Genomic DNA, 24,783 nt, shown 5'->3' with positions numbered 1-24,783 from the left:
CCAGCGGGAAGGCTGGGCTCAGTGCTAGCGCCTGATCCTTCCCGAGAGGTTTCTCATCCCGTCCTCGGCTTTGTCCGATGGCGGCAGCGCGGGGAGCGCTCGCCGTTTCCCAGGGTTATGGCTGCGGTCTGCAGCCCGTGCAGAGCTACCGCTGCCGCCTCATTAGTACCTGGCTACAAAGGCAGGTTCCTGCGAGGCGCTGAGCGCGGCGCGGGCTGCAGGGAGGCGGGGAGGGGGCTCGCGGTGGCTTTATGCCACCTTTGTGACCTGCTGGCGGTGGGCTAATTTGGCTCTTGGTGCATTTAGATCAGAAGCGGTAGATGGGAAAAGCAGATCTAATCATGCAAAGCTTCCTCTTGGGGTCAGCTTCTCGCCGAAGCACGGCTTGCCACTGTTTTCTGCACGACCGTTTGGAGGGATATTTTTCAGGAGGCTCAGACTTATAGGACTGAACAGAGTGAAAAATCCCCTCCAGAATGAGGACATGCGTGCTCTGTATGTGAGCTGGCAGTCTTTTAGTGCTGAGAGCCCTGTATGCCTCCAGTTTGTCGTTATGACAGAATATTGCATGCTGCTGCTTAAAACTGTGGAGTCATAAAGCAAGAATAGCTCAAAGGGCTTGCATAAGCTGTTTTGTCTGGAAACTTAATGGAAAGTGGGCTGACAGCACAGTCGGGGATTGTCCCATCTCCCTGCAGAAGGTAACTCTCCTAATAAGGTTACTGCGCTTTTAAAAACAAGAAGGAAATAAAGTGCACATGCTGGAGGTGTGGTTTGTGCTCTCGCATTCGTGCTGCTGGTGTTTCCACGACTGCATGCTCCGATTCTGCAAAGAGGTGAGCATCTTTATTCCTTCTCAACTCGAATGCCTGGAGGTGTGTTTGCGTTGCTAGGATCAGGCCCATCAGGACTGCAGAAGAGTGAGGTTTTTAAAAGAAGGCTTTTTAATTTGTAAGCATGAGACAATGGGAGTCAGGCCGTTTTTTGCCGTTTTTCTGTGCTGCTCTTGAATTGTGGTGTGTTGATGTATAGGTATATTATCAGTGAGAGCTTCGCAAGCATTTAAGGCATTCAAAAGCAGAAGTCCCATTGTTTCTGAAAGCGAGTTGGGGGCTCAGTTGGGCCCTTAGTGCAAGGAACAGGAAAAATGTCCTTGGTGGTGCCTTGCTTCCTGCCTGTGCTTCCATCCCTTGCTGGAAACAAAGCTTGTTTTACTGGTTAGAATAGATCAGCCTTGAGATTGTTGCTTCCTTTTGTTAAAAAAGAAACAGCCAACAAAGAAAACTTTGATTTCAAAGTGAAATTATGAGGTCTGGTGAGGGGAAAGCATGGGAAATCGTTTTTACCTAAAATAAAAGCCCCAAGGGTTGCATTTTCAACCCAAGACTGGAAGCGTGGTGACAGATTGGTGTACAAAACCGGAGGAGTGGAGGGCTGGAAGGGTTTTCTTTGCCACCTGGAGGGAAACACTCCCCATACCTTTGGGAGCCTGGGAGATCTGCAGGTATTCACACCTTTGAAATCAGGCTGCTGATATTAAATGTTTAAACGTGGCTTGAGGAGGTTAACTGGAAGCTGGTAAAGAGATGTATTTGTAGGCAGGCCCAAGCTCTCCTTGTGCGTGCGCCGAGGTGGCTAGACTGGTGTGCTCAGTTAGCCCGTCACCAGTCCCTGGGCGACAAATCCCAGGTGACCGTTTTCTGCCTCTTGGCAGGGCTTAACCAGAGCGATCTGCCTGCAAAATACCTCCAGTGCATCTCTTCTTGCTGCCGGATCCGCGTCACGTTGGCGCTGCCGCCGTTGTCCTCGAGCTTCCAGCTAGATGAGGTTCAGCAGAGCGGCCGTTTGCTGGGCACAGGGGCGCTTTGCCGGAGCAGAGAGCCTGGCGGTGCTTTGCTGTGTGTTTGCGTGGTGCTTCGCGGAGGGAGGGGAAGCCTGAGGCGTGCTAGATCTTCCAAAATACTGCTGCAGTGGGAATAAATAATAATAGTAAGCAGAACAGAGGCTGAGAATTAATACCTCCCTACAGTAAAACAAGCAGAGACCTACTAATTAGTATAACTCAGATTCATTTTGTGAGCCTGAGCTAATGAGTATTCATAAAATATTTGAGGTCCTGGGGTGTAAGATGCTCCGTAGCTGTGAAGTGTTACTGGTCCTCAAGGCGCAGCCAGGAAGGAAGCAGAATTCCTTAACGACCTGCTCTGGCCTCCACCAGCATCGGTGGAAGCACTTTTCTCATCTTGCATAGCGCTGAGATCCTGGCCAGCCCCCGAAGCCTTATCTTTTGTATGGAAAATAATGGGCAATGTTAATTTTCATGCTGTGTAAAGAGATGGAAAACCCTGCCACGAAAAGCCATGGAAAGCTGCAGAATACTGGAACGCTGTCGTGCGTAGGGTAAGGTCGATAAAGCAGCCAGGCTGCTCTTGACTGCTTTGTCAGGATCCAGGCTGCCAAACTTTCCTAGCGAGTTCCTACTGCGTGTGCCGCACCCACGGGAAACGGCGGGAGCTCTGGGGTTTGGGGACGGCAGGATCTGGCTTCTGGTCCCGCAGGCTGCCCGTCGGAGCAGCCCGCCGTGCTCTGCGGCTGCTAGCCGCGTTACCGCGTTATGTGACTGCGTGCAAACTTTGCAACAGTCGATGGGGTTTTTTGAGGCTGCAGATCCTGAAGTCGTGAACAAGTGAGAAACTTGGTTTCCTCCTGAAATGTTAGAAAGTTTGGTCATGTAGAAAAACTTGAAAATGTGAACTAGTATCTCCCACAGGTTAAAAATCACAGTGTGAAGAAAGAGAACCTAAAATGTACTCTTAAGATGATACTGACTGCTCGGCGTTGGCAATGCTGCCTTAGCCAAACCTCGTAGCACTTCTCTCGAGGCGGCGTTAGGGCATCCGTGCTGCAGGGAAGAAAACCGAGTTACAGCGATATTTAAAGGGCTTGCTGCTCTGAGCCGCTCGCAGTTTGCCTGCACCAGGGCTTTACAGTTTCCCAAACCAGGTGCCCGCGTACATATTTAGGCATCTAAATATATGTGGCTTCGTCTTTCGGAAAGGCTGAACGCCGAGGTGTCCAAACTGCCGCCAGTCGGAAGCGCTCAGCAGTCAGTACTTACGAAAATCGCGCTCCTTATACTTAGGTGCTTAAATATAGTTTTCGAAGCCTGGCTCTTGGCACCCGTTCCTTAAACCCTTCGCCTCCCTGGCTTGCCCAAAGCGACTCCGGGAGGCCCGGGAGAGCTGGGAATAGCATTCCCCTCCACGCAACGCTGTCCCAGCCGGCGATCTAACCGCAGCAACGCGCTTGCCTCGGCAGCGAGAACTTTCTGTTCTCTTCTCACAGAAGTGTGAATGAGGGACGTATGACACTCCAGAAGCTTATACAATTTTCTGGCAAGTTTCCCCAAAGTCATTATTTTGGATACATGGTTTGTTTGTTTATGCTTTTTGTTTTTACTCAAACACCATACATTTTTTATTGTGTCTGGAAAGCTCTGGGGCTTCCTCTCCCCTCCCCTCTCCCAGATGGTTGGCTATAAAAAAAGGAAGGCTCCGCACAGGAAATATTAGAATAAAAAAGGAAATATTTCGGTTCTGTGATGAATGAAGTTTCGCCTTTCCAGGGAGGATGTGGGAGAGAGGGGGGGGAAGAAGTGGCAGGTGTGTTTGGAGGGAAGGGTGTGCCCTGCCATGTATTTTAAGCTCTGCTGGTTCTGTGCCACTCGTTTTACAGCTCTCCAGTGAAAAAGGATCCGGGTCTTAGTTTGCTTTTAATCTCATTGTGACCAGCTTTAAGAAACAACCCACCCCGTTCTTATGAATCTGTTTCAGCTCATCTATTTAATTAGATCTTCGCTCTCTGTTATCATAATTGGAAGGGGATACACAGGCTTATTTACCTAAGCTGGTTGGTCTGGGAGAAAATGAGTTTGCATTTTTTTGGAGGAGGAAGCAGTGCGCGGGTGGGGAAGCGCGGCGCTTGCCAGGCTGCTGGTTCCTCTCGAGTGGATCCCCAGGAGCAAAGGGAGCCGCCGCAGAAGAGCGGGCTGCAGAAGAAAGACTTCAAAGGGCAAAGTGAAACTGCCTCTCCTCCATGGCGGGGAGGAGAGCTCGGAGCCAGTGCGCTGCCTCCGTTGCGGACAAATTCCCAGGAAGCAGGACTGGGCTCTGTAACGTTTTGTCGTTGCTCTTGAAAGACCCCCGCGGCTGGGCCGTGCAGCCCGTCCCGGTGCGAGCTGCGTGCCGAGACCTCGGCTGCCCTGCGTCGGGGCGGCTGTGGTTTTCTCTGCACGCATGACGGATGCGCAGCCCTTTGGGGACAAACATCGGGCACAGAGAGGGGAGGCGACACGGCGTGCTGGGGCCTGGGTGGGTTCAGCGCACGTCCTCGTGGTGGGCCACGTCAGCCCGCTTCTGGGTGCGACGCTGGCTTCGTCGTGGTTAAGTACGGCGCAGGTCGGCACCTTGCCAAGCCAGACCTGGGCAGGCTGGAAATCAGCCCGCTGCTTCTGACTGGGCTTCAGCAGGGTTGCTCACCGCCAGCCAGGCTTGCATGCCACCTCAGAGCACTAAAATATAGTTAAAAAAAAAAGGAAAAAAAGCAGTGTGGTCTGATAAAATCTGCTCTGTCAGTCCATGCAGACTAGAAGTGGAGCATGTGTTGCATTTGCCTAGTGTTCGTAGGGCAGGGAAGCAGTTTGCTAGGGTGGGTAGGGAGCTGCTCTGCGCCGTGCCCAGCTGCAACATCTGGGCCTGGCTTTGCCAGCTGACTCGCAGGGGTGTGAGCAGACTCCCTTTTATTGCCTCCCTGTGTCATGCTGCAGGTGCTTTGGTGGGACAGGCGTCTCAGGATGAGAGGTCTGCCTGGGACTCCTTGTTCAGCATGAGAGAGGGCCTCTGTGAGAACCGTGCGTAGCGTGAGCATCTTCTGGTTGAGTGCCTCGGTGGGTGCTCTGGGGACTGGGGTTCTTCCTCTGTTCATTCTGATGTGATTTTCCTAGGGATTTGGGGGGATCGTCTGGTTTCACTGAACCTCCGTTCTCCACCTGTGAAATGCAAATGGCAATGCTTCCTTGCCTCCTAGAAGCACAAAGGTATAGTCTGGAGAGCCGGTGCTGTCTCCTGCTGCTGCTGTCAGACTGCATATTGATAGCATGGCCTCAGTCATGGTTGGCACCTGAATGAATAACCGCAATATGAATAAACAAGAAAAAAATAGTATTTGCCAGCGCAGTGGGTTGAAGAGCTTACGTTTACGCAGGGCCATTCATCAGAAATAATACCCAAATGTTCTATAAACTTTCACGTGCGCATAAAATGCTCCTCCTGGCGCTGAAATGCAGCTCTCCTCAGGCTTAAAGGCAGCAGCAACTGTTTGATAACAAAACTACACAACAGTGCAGGACCTGGAATAAGGAATAACTGCTTCCATTTGAAAGTGCAGGGAAAATTTGGTTCAACAAATTTTGTCCCTGGAAACTGGCCAGGACACCATTGCGAAAATTCACCCCCTCTGAACATGGCATGGGTTTTTATTGTCTTCCAGTGTGCAAAAAAAGCAGTTTTTTGGCTTGTCTGAAGGCTGTTACCTCTGCCAGCCGGACATCCCCAAGAGGGACATTGGACGTTTTGGGTGGTGGGGTGAGAAAGGCTTACATAACCTTGCTGGGTACGGATTTGCAGAGAAAAGTGGTGTCTCCCAAACTGCTCTTCCTGGTCCTTGCAGATTTTGGGTCTAGTGGGGACTAGATTTACCTACATCTAGTCTGCAAGATCTGCTTTAGTACCCTAGGGCCTCTTGGCCTCTGTTCCTGATGAAAGGAGCATTTCCAGTGCTATTTAAAACTTCCCATTGCATCAGGTTTAAGAATATGCAGTGGGAGAGGAATGAGGGAAGGAGGAGAAAAGTTTATTTAATGTTCCATTTTTGTAGTTCAAGCCAAAATGATCTTTTTATTTATTTATTGTCTTGGGCCTTCGCCCTTTTCCAGGCTTTGCCTAGAGTGAGACACTGACATTTGCATACTTGATCAAATCTGGGGGAGTATCCAAATCAGCATTAACAAATCTGTGGACCTCGAGCTAATTGGCAGTTGAGTGCAACAAAGACAAGCCCTTCTGTAGAATATGGAGTTCCTTGGCACAGGGACACGACCAAGAGGCCATTTTCAGCTATTAAATACAAATCCCTCTGCGGGAGGACTAGATGTGTACATCGTCCCATATCCCTGTCACGAAGCCCTAGGATTGCGTATGCACCCTCTTGCTTGAATTTTCTTTCATGGTATGGATGGATCTCCACTGCTTTTAGGAAACTGCATGGTTGTACTTGAACAACACCCGGTGGGTGGTGGTGTCACACCCGGGCAGCGCGTTACAGTCCCAAAGTGGTTGCAGTGATGTTGGGTGGTCACCTGGTCCATGAATGACGCACAGCATGCTTTGTGGTCCCATTGGAAAGGAAAACCGCGGTGCGGGTCCAGGATGTTACTGGCCTGTTCTAAGCTAGCAGAAGGCAGGTTAGGCAACCTGAGCAAATGTTAGGCATGTGGATTTTCTTTGGGATTTTCTTTTTTTTTTTTTCTGTTTTTGCACTGCCTGGCTCTGTGATGAGCAGAAGATTAAGATGAAAAACTCAAAGTAAATAGAAAAAAAGGTGGGCAGGAACACAGTGACCTCAAATAGATCATGAATGATTGAGGTTAAAGTCCAGAAGTATGCGATTCACAAAAGTCTGCAACTGTTTGCAGTTTAAGGATTAAGTTTCCTCTCTTGGCTTCCAGAAGTCGATCACTGTGACACTGAGAAGGATGTGAGAGAAAACATTCTGGGTATTCATTGTCGCTTTTAAGCATTCTGATTGTCAATTAAATAGAGGAGAAGAGAAACATGACTGATGATAGTCACTTAAGTTGCTCAGCAGGGATTTGTAGCCAGCATTATTATTGCATTGCCGTCTGCCAGCAGTGCTACACTTGTCAGCCTTTCCTTTATAAATCGCCGTTTTCAGATGTTTGCAGCTGGATGGCAGAATTTCTTTTTGGGATGGAACTTGGTACTAGAGGCCTCAGTCTTCTCTTGGATTTTTTGTGTTTAAAAATGCCCCTCCTGAAGTTGTAGGGGCAAAAATACTGGAGAGCGAAACCCTGCTCATCTTTCCCGTGAGAACGAGCCACGGACCTCTGTGAGGGCAGCACAGGGAGAGCTGTGCAGGGATGGATGCGCTGGTAAGCAGTGCCAGGGCCCGGACTCGTCACACCTGGATGCGGAAACCAAGCGAAGAGTGCGGCTGCTGCAGACACTGACATCATTAATGGAGCCAGGAGTGCTTCCAGAGGGCAACTCGCCCGGAGGGCCGGTGCCCCAGGTATCTCGGGTATGAATCTGTTAACCTGCCTCCACTGACTGCGGAGGGAGCCGTGGGTGACAGCTCCTAACTCGGGCTCTTCGTGGAGGTGCTCCGGTCTTGCTGGGGCTGTGCCAGACTCCTGCGCGGTGGCAGGCGTCCCTCCAAAGCAGAGCTTTCTCCCAGGCCACTTGTCCCTCCTGCCCTGACGTGCTGGCGACAAGAAGCGATGGCATCCAGAGCACCCGTCGGCCGGGGTGAGTGTGCCGACAGTTGAGGGTTTTGCCACTCGAGATAGCAGGGCAGAGATCACGACTCCTCTCGCAAGCTAAAGGCAGTAGATGCTAGAGTAGACCTGGCCTGGCTGATAATCTTGTCCTAGATTTCTTTTGCTTAAATTCATTCTTTGATATTTTTAATGAACTCCCCCCCCCAAAGAAGACAAATACTTCTTGGTCAGTCCATTAAAAAGTATACAGATGAGATGTGAAATTGAAAGCAGGAAACAAACAACAGCGGTTAATTAGCTATCACCGTTTCAAATCCTAAGACTATAAATGAATCCTTTGATAATGTACATTGATATTAGGATGCAGGAATAAACAGGGTTCAGGTTGGAAGATTAAAGTGATCAACAATAATGACAGGATTCCTCAAATAACATGAATTTGTTAACTAATTTAGTGTCAATTTACAAATAATGCATTTTCTGATGCACCTTTGAAATATCAAAAAGCAAATATTAGTCTCATTTTTTGTGATGTTCACTATGCAACCTGAGTATTTTATTTAAGCAGTTTTTTGTGTATGTGTATGGACATATTGCTGCAGTACTGTGTATGTACTTGTTTTATGCCTTTCTGCGTGTGAATAATACAAAATGCCTGTATCTATGCCTATACTTTTGTATTTATCATTACATTCACTCAATTTTTGCGTACAGTAAGCTTTCAAAAAGGGGAAAAAAAATCTGTGCTTACTCAAGTTAGCATTTACACACTCCGTTAGAAATTGCGTTCTCTCTGTGGTTTTATTGCATTCTACCCTTCAGTTAGTTTCTTCTGTTCTTTGTCTTTTATTATGGATTAAGCTTGCAACACTTAGAGGGTGCATGTGAGTGATTTTATTCGCTTGGCTAGTCCATTGATTTCAGGACCAGAGCTTCTTCAGAGCTGTGTATGTGGGGTTACTCTGAGCTCGTTCTCTTTAGTGAGCCCTGAGTTGTAAAGAAAAGCCTAGCTGTCCTTGTGAAATAGCTGTTTGTTTATTCGACAGTTCTTGAGCATACAGCCCTGGCTGAAAGGAGGAGGTAGAAGAGCTATAGCCTCAAGTCTCTGCAACGTATTTTAAATGTGTGCGTTCAATTTGGGAGAAACAGAGGCTAGGAGAGTGGTATGTTCAGCTTTCTCTGACCCGGAGAAGAGTTCAATTTTGAAACGTGAAAGGAGAGTTCAGGGCACCCTTGTGCTCTGTCTGGAGTTTGCTGCAAACCTGCTGCCGTTCCCGTGCATGCAGAACTCGCAGGCAGTGAAGCAGGAGTTTAAACAAGGAATGCAGAATCCGCTGCTGTGTTTTTCTTTGTTTTTTTTTTTTATCTTTTCATTTCTCTGGCTCTTTTATTAGGAACTACATGATTGCAAGTGCCCGGTTCTGCAGTCTGCGCTGTGTGGGCAGAGCCGTGTCCCAGGGAACGCTCTACTGACCTCTGTGCTACTTCTTCCTGCTGTGACCCAGCATTTACTGGAGGTTTGGGGGTAAAGTCAGGTCCTCAGAAGTAGAGGGCCAGATGGTGTGCGTCGATGCAGCTCCTCTGACTTCAGTAACGCTTGCATATTTACAGGAGCTGTGGGTCTAGCTTTGGAGGTAGTCGTCTTTGCATCAACAGTTAATTGCAGACCCAGGAGCTGCTCTTCAGCCCCTCTGTGGCTCTCAGATGAGCTCTGCACCTCAGGGCTCCGGCTCGTGCTCCCTGGGCAAACAGCAGCGGTGCTCCTGCGTGTTACCCCTTCCCACGGCCCATCCGGGACCTCTGTAAGAGCTGGCAGAGGAGAGCGCGCCTGGCCAGCAGCCATGCCTGCTCCCAGCCTCGTATTTTAGCAAGGAGACATTTTAGGTTTGAGGAGAGAAATGGCTGCGACACAGAGGGTGGGGGGCAGTAACTTCGGAAACTTTTGCAGCCGCGTTACCCAGGGAGAGTCTCAAAACCACCAGTCTCTTTCCTCAATCCACGCTCTGAGAGTTGGGTCCATTTGAAGGCTGAGCTCTGAAAAATCCTGTCGCGGGTGCACGGCGGAGGCGTCCACTGAATCAGCGTCAATCAGTTGCTTCTTTATGCAAATACATGTGATGTTTTGCTAATAACAGAATTAAAAAGCCCCAGACCAAAGCAGTGCTGCACCTCGCCTTGGACAACGCTTGGAGCAAGTGGGTGGTGGTATCTCAGAGCTGGTGGTGGTTGGCTCCTCCAGCCACACCATCACCCTCAACATCACGATACTTATCTAATCCTGCCCGCTTTGGCTGCGGAGCTTGGGAAAACCTCATGCGATATTTGTACTCGTGTCTCTCCTCCTGTGTCCAAGCCGAACGGTGGGATTGCTTGGCTTTGGGTGGGGGAAGAAAGGAAGAGGGCACTTTTGGTTTTGAAACAGTAGCGAGAGGCCCTGTGGAGGATGGCCCTGTGACCGCCGCTCATCCTTCCTGCCTTCCCCAGCCCCGCTTGTTGGGCCGTAGCAGCCGAGCGGAGTGGAGCCCAACCGTAGGCTGTCCCGACGCTTTCCTGGGATTTCGCCAGGGAGCTGGGATGCAGGGGTTGCCTCCCGGAGTGGCGGCTCAATGGCAGAAGTCGTCGTTAAAAAAAATAAATAAATCAGCCGAGGGGGAAAAATAAAAAAAGCAGAGGAGGAAATTAAAGTAACCTTCCAGTCTTGAGCTGGTTTCCTCTGTTACATTTTTTGGCAAGACCTGGCGCGGCGTTCGAGGGGAAATCTGCTGTAACTTTCCATTGTGGCTGCCCGCCGTGCCGCCCAGGGGTGCCAGATAACAGGGACGAGGTGCGGGCAGCGGGGCGGGAGATAACGCTCCCGTTAACCCCGTGCTGCCCGCCGGCCCGAGCCGGCTCCTCGTGCTTTCGGCGGGCACCTCTCGGAGCGCTGGTTTGCCGGCGCGCGGGGTCTCCGCGGGCCCCTTCGGCATATCGGAGCGGGCCGTGGCCGCCGGGGCCCAGGCGCGCGGGGGTTAATCGCCGTCCGGTTATGAGCCTCCTCTCACCCACCTCGCGCGGTCTCTGGCGCCTCTGTTATTTTGGCCCTGGTCCCTATTGTCTCTCGCCTTTGCCTCCCGGTTGCTTGGCAACCCCAGTGCTGTTAATGGGACTTAGTCATTGCCCGTTACTCTTCCTCCCCCTCCTCCCCGCGCTCTTCCTCAGAAATAGAAAAATGGCCCTCGCCGGGCTCCCGCTCCCACGCGGTGCGGCCCCAGCCCTGCCCGGCCCCGCTCCGCCGGCCCTCGCCTGCCGCGGCCCGCGTGCGCGGTATGGTCGTGCCGCGTTTCCCGCGGGGAGCCGGCAGCATCTCCCAGCCCGCGGGTATCCCGAGAGCAGGCCGCGCTGGGGGCTCCCAGGGGAGCCGGCTGCTCGTGCCTCCCTGGGCTTCTTTCTCCGTGATAAACTCCAGAGCTCTGCAGCAAATACAGGCTTTCCCGGCACAGGGATCACGGCGCTGGCTCGTGCACGCTGAAGAATAGCGGCTTCTTGCCCTTGAGTCCCGCAGCCCTGCGAAGGGGCCCGGGAAGGGGAAGGCGGACAGCGGAGTCGAACCTCCCCTCCTGACTCCGGAGTTTCACCCCAGGCAGCGGCGTGCCGCAGTCCATCACCGTGAGGCCGTGACGCACGCCTGGTCCTATGGCTGGGGCTTCAAAGAAGGATTCCTGGGGGCTTTTTTCTTTGGTTATTTCTTCCCTGGCTGCAATTTGTGTAGTTCTGTCTAGAAGTGAAAACGGTGCTCGAAGGAACGTGCTGCCTCCAAGTCAAAGCTCGTCATTTCGGATGGTGTCTCGGCACTCAAAGCGCGCAAGCTATCAACAAGTAATAAAGGCATTTCTGTTGCACCTTTTAGCATGTTCCTAACCTAGGGACATGACAAATTTTCCATCACGTTTAATTCAGGATTGGATGTCTTCCTGAAAATTGTACTTTAGCTCAGTTGCAACCCATGGGCTTAGTGGAGGCGATGGGAGTCTTCTCTTCTTTGGGTTGAGGTAAGATTCGGTCATCTTGGAGGTCCTTTATAGATAAAATCCTGTGACTTTATTAAAAGCTCTCTGGGATCAGCAAATGTTTTTAGCCCTTATTACTGATTGAAATTCATCCACTAAGGAGCTGGAGAATGAGCTGAGGTTAGCAGCAGAACTTGGAAACAGTTCTTCAGTTGAACCATTTATCAAACCATGAGATTGCTCCATGATGAGGCTTGAATTTAGAAACTGCATGCATGCAAAAAATGAGTCTACTTGTCCAATTGCATACTAATTCGTGGTAATTATACATGTAAATTAGGTGCATAGTTTTACATTCGTTTCACGCAGGCACTTATGCACAGCATTTCCTGCAAAATACTCAGGCTATTTCATATCAGCTGTGGTCATGAATGGGAACATGCTGGTGATCCGAGAGGTAGGAAAGGTCAAGGGTGTGACACGCACAACCATGAGAGTGAATCCATTTTTCTGCGGTATCTTCACAGCTGTGTGCTTTCCTTCCCCTGGAAAATTGCTTAAATAGTTGATGATCTGAGGGGGGAGAACAAATATTCATGAGAGGTACCCTTGACACTTCAAATTGCTCGTCATTGCCCAGGAAGTGCTGCTTATTTTCTGCTTCATAGCAAAAAAATAAAGGGAGGACTAATGACCAAAGGGACTTTTTTTGCTGTTTAGAAAGTACTTAGACTTTTTAATCTCCACTGAGTGTGTCGTGGGCTGGAATCTGCATAGGTCTGTGCATGCTTCATTCTTGCCTGCTTTGCCTGTCTGAAGAAGTGGCATTATATGCAATTTCCTTCTTGTGCTATCCAGAACTCCGTTATTGCTTCACGCTCCAGAGCTTCATCTCGGACGTAAATCTTAATTCTCTGTTTTGACTTGCAGTTCATTGCATCCCAAAGCTTTTGCCTTTACAAGCGGCAGGGCTGTCCTAATGATCTTGGAAAATGTTCCCTAATCTCTGTCTGCATCTGTCTACTTAATAAATGTGTATTGATGGTGTGCAATAAAGATGTTTCGACGTGCATTTGACTAGCATGCCCATGTTACTGCGCGGTTGGTAACATCAGTGTGGTCTTGTGTAGGTGATCTCAAGCAAACAAACCTTCCACTTAGAAATCCAGGTTCCTCGGTAGTATTTAGAGTGCATCTATGGGGGCCTGAGAAGGAATGGGGAAGTGATTCATTTTCACTTCCTCTAAAAACAGCAGGGGGGTTGCATGTATTCCAGTTGTGGTTGTGATTTTTTAGGGTCATCTCTATTGGAGCCTGGTATGCCTGCACAGATAGACTGTTAGATAAGAGGCGGTCCAAATTTTCCATAGCTACAAGTCACCCCTGCTATCCTCATATGTTGCCACAATTTGTGCTTTAAAGGTATCAGTCATGTAAAGCTTAATACTGCCTCTCTTGCATTTCAGATTTCTATAGTTTTGCAAGACAGAATTGCATATTTGAGAGATGAAGAACTAACCTTCCCTAGTGGTCTGTTGTTTTTCTTAACAAAGCTAATAATTGTTTTGGAGTGTCTCACTGAGTTGTGAGTGGATGACTCTGGAGGGAAATGAATCGGTGGACAAAGTGCAGGTGATGTGTCTGTGGGGTGCGAAAAATGTGCAAAACCACTGATTTTTCTGATACACTGGGCACCACTGCTGGACACACTGCTGCATGTGGAGAACATGTATTTATCGACAGGTAGCACAGTGCCTTTGGTGAAACCAGAGCTGCTGTCTGATGGGCTGGCCTTCCTTCTTTTCACTGCATGTTGCACCTTATCTTACGCCCCACCATAAGCTCCTGACGGCAGAGACATCTTTATGCTCCGCGGTTGTTTGACAGCCACTGTGGTGGGTATGAAGCAAAACGCGTGGTGCACACCCCCAAAATATTTGCAGTCGACTTCACTTCTATTTATTTTTGCTCTTAGGCATTGATAGCTATTTTTATTAGTACGAGAGGCTCGTTTTATGTGTTTCCAAATATGCAAAATTTCAGACACTCTGAAGTAGCTCTTTCCTCGCAGCCTTTTGATACTTCCCCAGGGTTCCCCCCACGCTTTCCTCTTGAATGAGGTCCAGGCCCCCAGGGACGGAGGTGCCTTGGATGGCCAGGGTAACTAATGTGTGTCTGGTGTCTCAGATCTCCGAGGAGACCCAGGTGACTGAGATGACCCAGAGAGCTAAATCTTCCTCATTGCTGTGTCATGAGAAACAGCTGAGCAACGGGAGCCTTTGCTGCCTGCTGCAGGCATGGCAGGTTGGCTGGGCGGCTCGCATATAGGTTATCAATAATAATTCATTAGTAACATAAAAGAAGCAGCGTACCTACATGAAGCAGCTTTGCTCGGGTGGGTTTGGATCCCAGGGGCTCCATGACGGTAAGTGGCTTTGCTGCGTGGTTTGGGCTGGTGGCAATGACCAGGGTGAGCAGCGGGGAGGGCTGCTGGGGGGGGCGGGGGGGATTGGCCAGGCAGGCTACGAGCACGCTTGGGCCCTGCACAGGGAAATGGCCCTGCTGCAACCTTTGGTTCTTGTTCCAGTTCCAGCTCCAACCCTGCCTCTGCTGCATTGGTGGTGATGGGGGCATTGACACCATTGCAAATTATCCCTGCAAAAACAGAGGTGCAACCAAAAAAAAGCCAGGCCATTTCTTTCATCCCATTCACTGCCCAGCTGTGCAACCTCTGTGCAAAGCCCATAGTCTTTCAGTTTATGCTGCCAGCATTAAACTTGGAATGCAGGTGAAGATCTAACTTTATTTTTGTCATTCTGATAATGAAAGCATAGAAATACTGATTGGAAAGGCAAAGGTTGGAGCTTGGGGTTTTAGCAGGTGCCTGGAGGAGCCCGAGCTCAGTTACTTGCTCTCCCGCAGGCTTCCTGCGTGACCGGGGCAGGTCGCTCAGGCATAGCTTTGCTGTAGTTATCGCAGCTCATGCAGATGTAGCCAAATTAGCTGGAGTCCTGTTAACAGGGAGCTGCTGCTGTGTGAGGCAGCCACGCGTAGCCGTGCGTTTACCCAGGTTCCTGGATGGGTTTGCGAGCTGGTGCTCAGCTCCGGAGGACTGCAGAGCACGTTGCTCCCAGGATGCAGGCTGGTGCCTTCACAGCCAGCTTTGGTGTACGAACAGGAGCATCAGAGCATCACAAACCGGGGGATCAGCTGCCCAAAAGCGGGGATGTGATATCAGTCGGTGGGAGCAAAGATGTGCACTGGTCTTTCTGTGCATTGATTCATTTTCTGCAAAGTGGAAGGAGAAGCCTTGTCCTGTGTTACAGGGTGCTGAGAAATAAATGCTTTAAAGAGGGGAAAGCTCTGATGTGCTAATGTAAGAAAAGTCTGACTTAAGTGTCAGCTGCAGTTGATAATGTCTTGATTTTGTTTGCAGCTTGTAGCAGTAAGGGCCTCAGTCAGATCAGGAGTGGGGAGAGGTTGTGCTTCTTTTGAAAGCAGGCTTTGAGCAGGTGGGAGCCAGCGGTGTCCTCTTGGAGGCAGAGGGAGAGCAGACCCGGTGCTGTTTGAAGCCAGCTCAAGATGGGAGTCAGCGGCTTCGCTGCCGAGTGCTCGGCAGTGCCCTGGCCTCGCCTGTCAGGGATGGCTGCTATGGAAGCAGAGTCTTGGGCAAAGTAGGGAAAGGGAGATCAGTGCTGTCCTCCTGCTAGGTCTGGGCAGCTTTGCTCAGCTCCAGGAGGCCCCACTTGTGGCAGTAGGAGAAAAATACCCTGAATGAGCATGCCCTGGGTCTCCAGGCAAAGCCAGATGTTTGCAGGCAGCTCTTTTTGCACCCTGGCACCTTTTTTTCCGCTTTGAATACCTGGATTGGGGCTGGACCGAGCCTTGGATGTGTTGGCAACTAAATTTAAACAGGAGATTTTGAATGCCAGTGTGATGAGCAGAGAGCCAGAGAGTTCTCTCTCATTCAGCCAAAACCTCCCTACGCTGTTCAGGCTTATCATCTTCGTTATCCCTCCAAATCCTCCGTTAGCACTGAAGAACGTTAGCTAGGATTGCCTCCCTGTCTAATATGGCTGCATCAGGTCTGCTAGCAAGTTGACTTTAAATTGTCGGTGGTGATAAGCTTTTTGTTTATTAGACTTTCTGAAACTTCAGCATGCTGACTCAAACAGAAAAGGCAGCTTTCTTGCTTAATATAAATGGGGGGAAACCCCCCAAAGTGGGGGAAACCACAGTGTGATACTGTTGGCAAAATCCTGTACGCATGCCTGACATCAGCACTACTGTCAGTGCCCATGACACCCACTTTCGAAGGGGAGCAAGTGGTATTTTCTGTATTTATCTTTCAAAAGATAAATACAGTTTTTTGTTTATGTTTTTTTTTTTTTTTAAGACACCTGTCTTAAAAGTGCAGCTAGAGGACACAGTTTCTCCCTCTATATATCTGATCCATAATATTCAGTGCTCTCTGCTTCCTGCAATCTCAAATCCATCTTGTTGTTTAATGGTGTTTGAGCCCTTTTGAATTGCCCTTGTGATGCAGCAGAAGATGCTCGGAATTTGTGTCTGTGGACAGTTTAGTTTGTCTTCTTATGGGCTTTTGTTTTTAATAACACGTATCATCCTGCAGAAATAGAGACTGCAGTTCATTGCAGGGTGGGCTTCTTAATTTATAAGAAAATGACATTTGTGCTCTGCTTCTCTTTGTGAGATTGTTTTCATAACACGTGAAGAGAGGAGACTACAGAGAGGGGAGTGAGAGGTGGCCAAGACATGGAGAGAGCTTTAGCTGTGGAATAAGGAGTGAATTCTGGCTCTTTTAAAGAGGAGGGAGTGATGGGCGAGATACAGAAACAGTAGGAAAGAGAGATATGGAAGGAAAGTGTGATACAGAGGAAGGAGTTTGTAAGGATGGTTGGGCATCTGGGAGACAGAATATGAGCAACAGCTACAGGTGAAATACCTCACCTAGACATGGCTGGAGGAAGAGCGTTGGCTGTAGAGAGGAAGGAGGCAAACTCGTGGGCAGATGGTGAGGTGGTGAACCATCCATTCACAGACGGATGACAGAGTCTGGAGAAGCCCAGCAGCATGGGGACGATGAGGCAGAGGCAGTGGAGAGGTCACCAAGATGGGGGGAACTGGGAGAGGATGTGCCTCTGTGGAGCATGGGAGCACGAGAGAGGGAAGCGAGAGACTTGGTGGTTGGCCGTGCTCGAGGCGAAGGCACCAAGGAGAGCCACTTTGCCCCAACCAGATGGTGCAGGTGAAGACGGTTGTGATAGCAAAAGCAAGACAGGAACCGGAGGGCGGAGAAGTAGGTGTTGAAATACCTGGGGGCAAGGGAAGCTGAGGGAGAGGGACAGAGGGACATTTGCGATAACAAGGCTTGGGAGAAGATGGGCAAAGTGGGTAGAGCAGAGACACAGGCACCAACCAAGAGATGAAGAGGGAGGTGCAAAGCAGAAGGAGTTCAGCCCAAGCAGCTGGGCCGAGCAGCTGCATGTGGACAGTAAGGAAATCTCAGAGGGGCAGAGGGTGCACTTGGAGCTGAGAATCGAGAGGGAGAGGCAGGCTCAACAGGAAAGATGATCTCATGCTGCCTTAGTTCTGAACAAGGTGAGCAAGAGCTTCTCCAGGGCAGGATGTGGTGAGGTGGCCTCACTGGGGGACTTATTCTGAAGGCGTAAAGCCTCCATGTGCCCCAAGGAGCTGCGTTTCAGTGCTGGGCTGGCAGACCTGCAAGGGCAGGAGAAGTGACCGCCCGCAGTCAGCCAGGCAGCAACCAGCGGTATGTGAGGTGCTGAAACGCATGGACCCAACGAGGTGCTGGGGTCCTTGCTCAGACCCGCTTGCTAATCCTGCTGCTGATCCAGAAGCCCAATTTGGAGCTGCTTCCGTGCCTCCTGCCGTGTTTTTCGAGCGCATTTGAGAAACCACGTTCTTTGACCTCTTTTGGAATCACAATAGTGAAATGCTTTTTAGCTCTTCTTGACAGCACAGCTGGAGTTCTCCCATAATCACAGCATTTCAGGAGTTTCAGGGGATTTGGGGGAAACGAGCAGGGTGGACGCTGCTGCCAATGTGCTAAAGCAGCAACCTGTGCTAGCGCAGCGTGAAGAGGGCTGGAGGGGCTGTCTTCTCGCCTTTTCCTACAGCAGGGCCGCATCAGGGAGTGGGAAGCACATTACCTAGCAGGTTTCCTGCTAGTGGCCTGCTCGCTTTGGAGCGAGTGTGCCCACGGGGCTTGCATCGTTCTTGTCATCGCTCGAGCTCCCCGGCATTGGGCACAGCGAGGAGCAGTGGAGTGGGGTCTTCCCTCTCGGTGAACGTGCTTCTGCTTTGCCAGCCAGAAGAACCTACCGATGGTGACTTCATGGCCGTGGTTTCTGGTTAAAAGGCAGCAAGTAGACTGAAGCCTGGGGGGCATAAAAATACAGGCCCAGATTGTAGCGTTAAAATGAACCAGATGCTGATTCTTCGGAGATACCCCATGATCTGCAGAAGGGAGGACACCGGAGGCAGTAGCCTGTGGCCTGCATGGGGGTGGGGGGAGCGGTACAAGCCAGAATAATCCGTTTTTGTTTTTCTGGATCATTTTGGTCTCGCCCCTCGACAAAAGCAGGATAGTGCAGTATGTCATTTCCTTTCCGGCGGCCATTCAGTGTGCCACCGTGGGCTCTGCCGCCCCCTCCGCTGCCCCACGCCCCGGGCACAGATTGCTCCTTGTTCCACTTGTCTGTACCACCCAGGGCTTCCTTTCCAAGTTTCCTCACACCCTTTTATAGCTGTGCAGAGGAAAGCTTTAAAGCCACAAACCCCAGGAACCGAACAGGCGAGAGGGATATCTTTAAAATGTGAGCTGGGTTCTCTGCTGAGCCGCGGTGACGGGGATGGGGCTCTGGTGATGCCCCGATTGAAGAAGAGCAGTTCAAAGCCAAAGTGAGACAGTTTCAGCCTTTAAATAAGCTCCTGTTTCCTTGCCAGGGGGCAGCTCATCATGGATGCCATGAATCAAGGGTATCAGTGAGCCCTTACAAATGAGATCAGTTGTGTTTCTAAACCACGGGTCTTAATCCAGGTTCAGTTGCCTGAGATACTGCTCTGCCTTTCCACTGGCTATAGGACCTAGTCCTAGCGCAGTGCCTCTGGTTAAGCGAGATGAAGCTGAACCTGAAAGCGCTGACTGCGCTTTCAGGGGAGCTAGCTCTTCGTGTTGTGACCCTGATGCTGATAACGAAAGCCTCAAGTATGGTAGTGTGTCTCTCATACACACGCCTGCGGTAGGGATGAGGCAGAAATCCAGATTTCCCGATATAGACACAGAATCTGCGTCCTTCCCTCCACTGGTATGCCGTTCTGCCCTCTGGTTTTTCTTGGATGCAGGACCTGAGCTGATCAGCAGCTCATTTCACCAATGAACCGTCCCGTAGGCAGAACCTTTTGCCATCACCCCTTTTGTTAGGTAGTAATTGAACCGGTGACCTAGAGGCAAGCAGCAATTCATTAAAGTCCTTATTTAGCATGTCTAAAATGCAGCATATGCCGGCACCTGTTTGAGTCGTCCCTGGTCAATACAGAGCTGCTGTTATTACTCCTTTGTCTTCAGTCGGTCAGTAAGTTGTACACAGAAGAAAGGCACAAGTCGATGTCCTCACATCAAATGAGGCTTATTGCAAACTCCCTTTTGCTGCAATCTTGGCCTGAACTCTGATTCGCCACTCAAATGGTAGAGAGCGATATTGTTAAACAGTAATTGGTTACTGAATTATTTAGCTGCACAATCCCTGTAGCAGCAACAACAGCTAACACTTAACTTGCAATTGTCTCAGCTGGGAAACAAATACAGGGCACTGCAAACTCAATGGAGCCCAGAGGTAGAATAATTCTTTAGAGTCTGTGCTTTAAAAAAGGTTTATAGTTACTTTGTCAATGACGGTCTCATGCAGTGGAAAGCGTATGCTAATCACTTATCAACTGCCGCCTCTTAATTTGTAGCCAGGCAAGCTGAATTCTGCCCTTTTTCTAAGGAAAGGGTAAAAGTAATCAGCTGTGGGTCCCCCAGATTAAAGGCCAGAATCACTCTGAGTCTTCTGAAGGCAGCAGACTTCACTGCAAAGTTAGCTGAGTTGTGACTCCAGCGTTGCACCTCGCTCGAGTCCACCTTGCTCTCAGACTCCTGCCCCAGGACCCTGTAGGGAAACAGCCCAACTCACAAGTTAGCCTAACTTGGCATGCAAAAAGCACAAAACAAAACAGGAGGTATGTATGTCCCCCAGAGTGTTGTTGCAACAGCTTGCAGCTAGCTGAGGAACTCCAGATCTTTCTATGCGTGGTTCAAGAGAAGGCCCTGGTGAGGTACGTGCAGTGGCAACAGTCTTCTTGGATTAACTTAGAGCAGAGGAGTTGTACCGTAAGTGTTTTGGCCCCAATTTTCAGCTTGGCTGTCACTGAAAGTCCTCTGTCTGAAGGAGGTGATATGTGTCTGCACCTAGAAAACTCTGTGGCAGGCGCAGCACCTGCACGAAACCACTCCGGAAGTCCACTCTTGGTTGTATTTGCCTGCAAATTGGTCTTTGAATGTCAAGCAGAAATTTTTGCACGCTGACGTCTGTTAGTATGAACTCAGCACTGAGTGGAGTCCTTCGTTCATTTAGAGCAGGGTAGGAACTGAAACTGCTAAGCAGTTTCTTCTCTCCTTTTGGTGTCTGTGTGTAGGAGTATCTAAGAACTACGTGGTGACACTACGTGGTGGCTTTGCTTTGAATTGGTCTGTGATGTGGCAGTTTAAGCACATTTCTCCCGCCACTGCCAGCCTGGGTGCCGTCTGTGTTCTCAGATGTGGCGTTTGGGCAGGATGATGCGACCCCGCTTCTAAAGCGGGTACGTGTTAGACACTGCTCTCTTTTAATTAAAGTGCAAAGCTAAATAATTTTGCTCCTGTGCTCGAGGGGTGGATGAGGGCAATGGAGACGCAGATTGTTTGCAGGGCCTTGCTGTCAGCCTCCGGAGAGACTTGTTCATGAGCCGCTCATCCCGGCAGTTCCTCCCTGCTAGCTGCAGCGCCAGCGCTGTTTCCCTTGAGACGGGCTGGGTTTCCTCATGGATTCGTTAGCTGAGTTTTGTTTTGCACTGAGAAATCGGAAAGTTCCCCCTAATTCAGTGAGAGAGGGCTGTGGCACATGCCGTGTGTCTAGGTTGGTCTAGGGCCATGGGTCTTCTGGAGCAGATCAGATTCCTCCCAGGCTCGTGGGCTTGGGTTTCCTTCTCCTTGGCTAGCAGAGCATGAAGTGTCTTGCACCCCTGGCCGTGTCCCCATGGGTGGGTGGCCAGCGGGAGCTTTCTGCGTCCCACCGTGTAGACACAGCCAGTGTTGAGTGCTTCTGTGACTCTTCCTATCACAGTACGTTCATTATTAGTAGTTAGTCATTAACTGGCCACAGCACCTGGGAGACCCATCCCTGGCACAGGGCCCTGCTTTGCTAGGTGTTGCTTAAATACGCTGCTAAATATCCCAAGGAGCCAGCTGTTCAACCGTAACGCAGCTGGACACCGGCGGAGGGGGACAGGAGGGAGCCGAGCGAGCGGTTAGCGCGATGGGTGGTCATCGTCTGCCTGGGGCTTTTGTAGGGATGATGATAAAGGAGACTTTTATGGAGGGATGTAGAGAAGGGTGATAGTGGACAGGGTAAAGAGGAGCCGCTTGATGTGATAAGAAAGAGGAATTTGGATGATGACACAGCCAAAATGTCCAGCTGGGAAAATGGTCTGTGTATTCTGGACGGATCTCCCTGGTCCAGGCTGGGCGAGGGCTGTCGCTCTTCCAGAAAAGCCAGGTGACAGGCATTTTGGAGAGTTCATCTCCGATGCTTTTCCGAGACCGCTGTCCCCGCTTGGCTCCCGTCTAATTCCATGCGCCGGCCGAGGGAGGTTTGTTGCTCTTCTGCTCTCTGAAAACAGCTGGTCCAGCTCTGCCTTCCCTTGCCCGCGAGCCTGTTGACTCTGGGTAACTGACAGCGGGATCCAGCCCCATGATTCAAACCTTCCTGTGGATGCACCTCAAAGAAGATTAATCTTCCTAATGGAAGCCGGGCCTGTGACAGCTGTGCCTTTAAAACCTCCGTCTTTCCCCATACCAAATAAACTAGTGAGATCTGGAAGGCTCATAACTTCCTGAGCAAGTGATGTATAAAGCAAAATAGTTATAATTAACTTCAAGGCATGAAAGAGTTTCTTTCTTTCAAGCAAAAAAAATTTTCCCTCTCTAGGCCTGGGTCAAAAATGAGTGTGTTTTTCATGTCACATTAGCTGTGTCTTTTTTAAAAAAATAATAATTTTAAAAAATCTAAATTGTAATACGTAACTTCTAATGATGTTCTCAGTGTCATCCGAACTGCGTGGCCCTTTCACTGGGGCAAACTGCCTGAAGCGAATGTGTTTGGAAACAGCGTTATTGTTGTGTAAATCAGCATGAGGTGTCTGCCGCTGTCACTTAGTTAAAATACATAATCAGACCCTTTTTGTTAAATTTGTAAAGAAAGCAGAATAAAGTAATGAACTTAGCCGAGAGGGCAATAGGAGCGCTGCTGGTGCGGAGGCCGGGGCACTGAGCAGTGTCAGTTAGGGATACGTAGGTCTTTTGCACAGTCCCTATTTCTTTCTATACCTGACGTGTCTCGCAGACAGTGGAGATGAGCACAGTATATAAACACGGCATCGAGAGTGTGAGAAGCCGAGAATGAGCTCCAGACCTTGCCGGCTGTCCTTGGTAGATTTTTAGGAGTGTCGTGCCCCGTATACACACACCGAGCTAAGTCAGAGCAACATTAGGAATGAGAAATCAAGAGAACGGAGATTATCAGAAATGAAACTGCCTGTTTCTGGGTTCATTTACGTTGCTTTTGCCGACGTGTAGCTGCGTTGCCTTACTTGGCAGTGGCATGAAGCAGATGTGTTGGGCCAAAACCATTGCTGCTGTAGTGCCGTCGAAATCGCTGGAATTACAGCAGGCAGGATTTGGCCATTCCCGCCTAAGCTGTATACTGACATCTCGGGCTGTCAAGCGACGGCAGCGGAGGTTGTGGAAACGCTTTGGGTGTGTGCAAGCGGAGGGCTTGGCCCCTTCGGAGGCCACTGCCGCCCTGTGTCCTTTCAGCACCCGGTGGGACGCAGAAACACAGGGTGAGGACTTTCTTCCGAAACAAGCCCTGCGTTGGCAGTGCCGTCCCGTCTCCATTTCGTATGTTCCTGCCTTTGGCATCGGAGCAAAGCTTGAATCCCAGGAAAATAATACACATCCGACAGGCCAACACAAACAGAGTTTTGCCTGCTTTTTTATGAGCTCTTGTAGTTATTCCCATCTATCAGTGCTATTCCCTTAGTAAAGGACAGTTTGATTTCTGTAGGGGACTTCCAGGCTTCTCGTAGTCAAAGCCATCACAGTTGGCAAAATGAAGATCTGGTCACTGAATAGTTCAGAACCAGAGGTTCCTGCTATCCATGGCCCTTTTCATGAAAACATTACATTTTAGGTCCTCATTAAAGCTCTTCACCAGAGATCATGAGCCGAAAACGACTGCTAGATTTTAGAGAATGTGGGAAATTTAGGCAGGACACTTTCACAAAAGGCAGCTGATAGCAGGCTGAGCTGTCTCCCTTGTGACTAGTCCGGCCGGGCCGCTCATCTAATCCCGGAGCGCCTGATGACTTTCAGCACAGACTGGGGCCCCAGCACCCCGAGGGACCTGGGAAAACCGACCGGGAATGCTCTGTCTTGACAGTGTGAATAATTCAGCTGGACCCTGGGGACAACAACAGCAACATTTTATTTAAAGCCCCTGTTCCCGGAGTCAGATGACTATGTGGGTTCCCAGCCTTTGCAAATGGGGAAGAAGGGAGAGCAGGATGTGTTTCTACTCTCCTGGTTATGAGGAGAAGCTCAGAAACTTCTCTGCCATCAAGGCTTAGAGGCAAAGAAGTAATTTGTTTAAGTCATGGGGATTTTTTATGAAACTGCCGCAGGGTTTTTGAACCCCTAGGGCTTGCAGTTCTAAGTGCAACAATTAAAAGTTTGGGATATTTAGCGAACTCTGCATAGCTGTTTTTCCTCTTTCATAGTTCCAGCATACCTTTTAATTAATTCCCTTTAATTGCTTTTAATTTTCTTTCCTCCTTATTTCTCCCTCAGTATAACTAGTGCTGTCAGCCTTTTAGTTTGTCTTTCATGTTGCAGACTCTGTGTTTGATTTCGTTTCACCCACGTCGTGTCTTGCAGCTATTTAATTCCTGGAAAGCTTCAGCCCCAGAGATAAAATCTGAGTGGAATCAGAGAACCTAAAAGGATCACATGCTTCATGGCCTTCTCTTTATTAATATAGAAGATAAACAAAACATAATAGAAGATCCAGCCTCTTTGGAAAAGGGCCATTTTCCATCACCTGTATTTTCGTGGTACCATCATAACATAGATGTTCTTAGTCACTAGTGACAAGATAAAGAGCCTCCTGGTATCTAATACTGGCAGGCTTTGGAGGCTAAAAGGGGCTGTGAGGACGACACAGTGTCTTGCTTCATTTCGATTTGCTTGCTGCTGCAGTCTTGTGTGCTCGATGCAGCTCTGCAATGGCTTTGTGGGAAGCACTTATCCTACAGCTGCCCCGAATTCCCCACGCGTTGTTGCTGCCTGCGCCGCTGAGCCAGCCAGCACGGGCGCTGGTGGGCTGCCAGCAAACGCGAGCCTCGTATGGACGGCTGAAACGGCAGTGATGGAGGGCTGGCGGAGATGGCGAAAAGGCTCTCTTTTCTACCAGATGAGAATCTCGCCCGTTATTAAAATTTTGACATTTGTTTCTGATAGCGCTCATTTTTAACGTGCGCTAAAGGGCATGGTGCGTTTTGATTGAGGTACTTTCCAGCCCTGTCAAAAATAAAAAATAAAAACAAGCAAAAATGCTGACAAATGCTCTGAAGTGTCTTAGCAATTTGGACCCTGTCCTCAGCTGGTGGATGTCGGCATAACTCCGTGGAGTTAGGCCAATACACACCATTTGAATAGCTGGCTCAGGGATGGGAATCATATATTTAGGTATTCTGCACCATCTCTCTTCCAGAGGAGAATCACTATTGTTTTATCTGACCTATTTTCTTTTCCTGTTGCTTCTCCATTCACAATGGTATTTAAACAGTATATACCCCTGTGCTTTCCATGGTCCGAAACTA

General features: G+C 49.7%; 1 protein-coding gene across 2 annotated transcripts in view; it reads left to right on the top strand.

Annotated features, from left to right (window-relative positions):
* Positions 1 to 24,783, top strand: part of LOC112994501 (zinc finger and BTB domain-containing protein 7C) — a 182,960-nt gene that overhangs the window by 5,204 nt on the left and 152,973 nt on the right. The window contains exon 1 of one of the 2 annotated variants that reach the window (XM_026118909.2): positions 287 to 836. The exons of the other annotated variant lie outside the window; for it this stretch is intronic. The gene's annotated coding sequence lies outside the window, so the exon portion shown is untranslated. Of the gene's footprint in view, positions 1 to 286; positions 837 to 24,783 lie in introns of those variants that run through there. 2 annotated transcript variants of the gene reach the window in all.

Source organism: Dromaius novaehollandiae, chromosome W (assembly GCF_036370855.1).
Source record: "Dromaius novaehollandiae isolate bDroNov1 chromosome W, bDroNov1.hap1, whole genome shotgun sequence".
In the NCBI taxonomy this organism is placed as follows: Eukaryota; Metazoa; Chordata; class Aves; order Casuariiformes; family Dromaiidae; genus Dromaius; species Dromaius novaehollandiae.
Note: the sequence above shows the minus strand (reverse complement) of the source record. Positions and strands in the feature narration are given on the sequence as shown.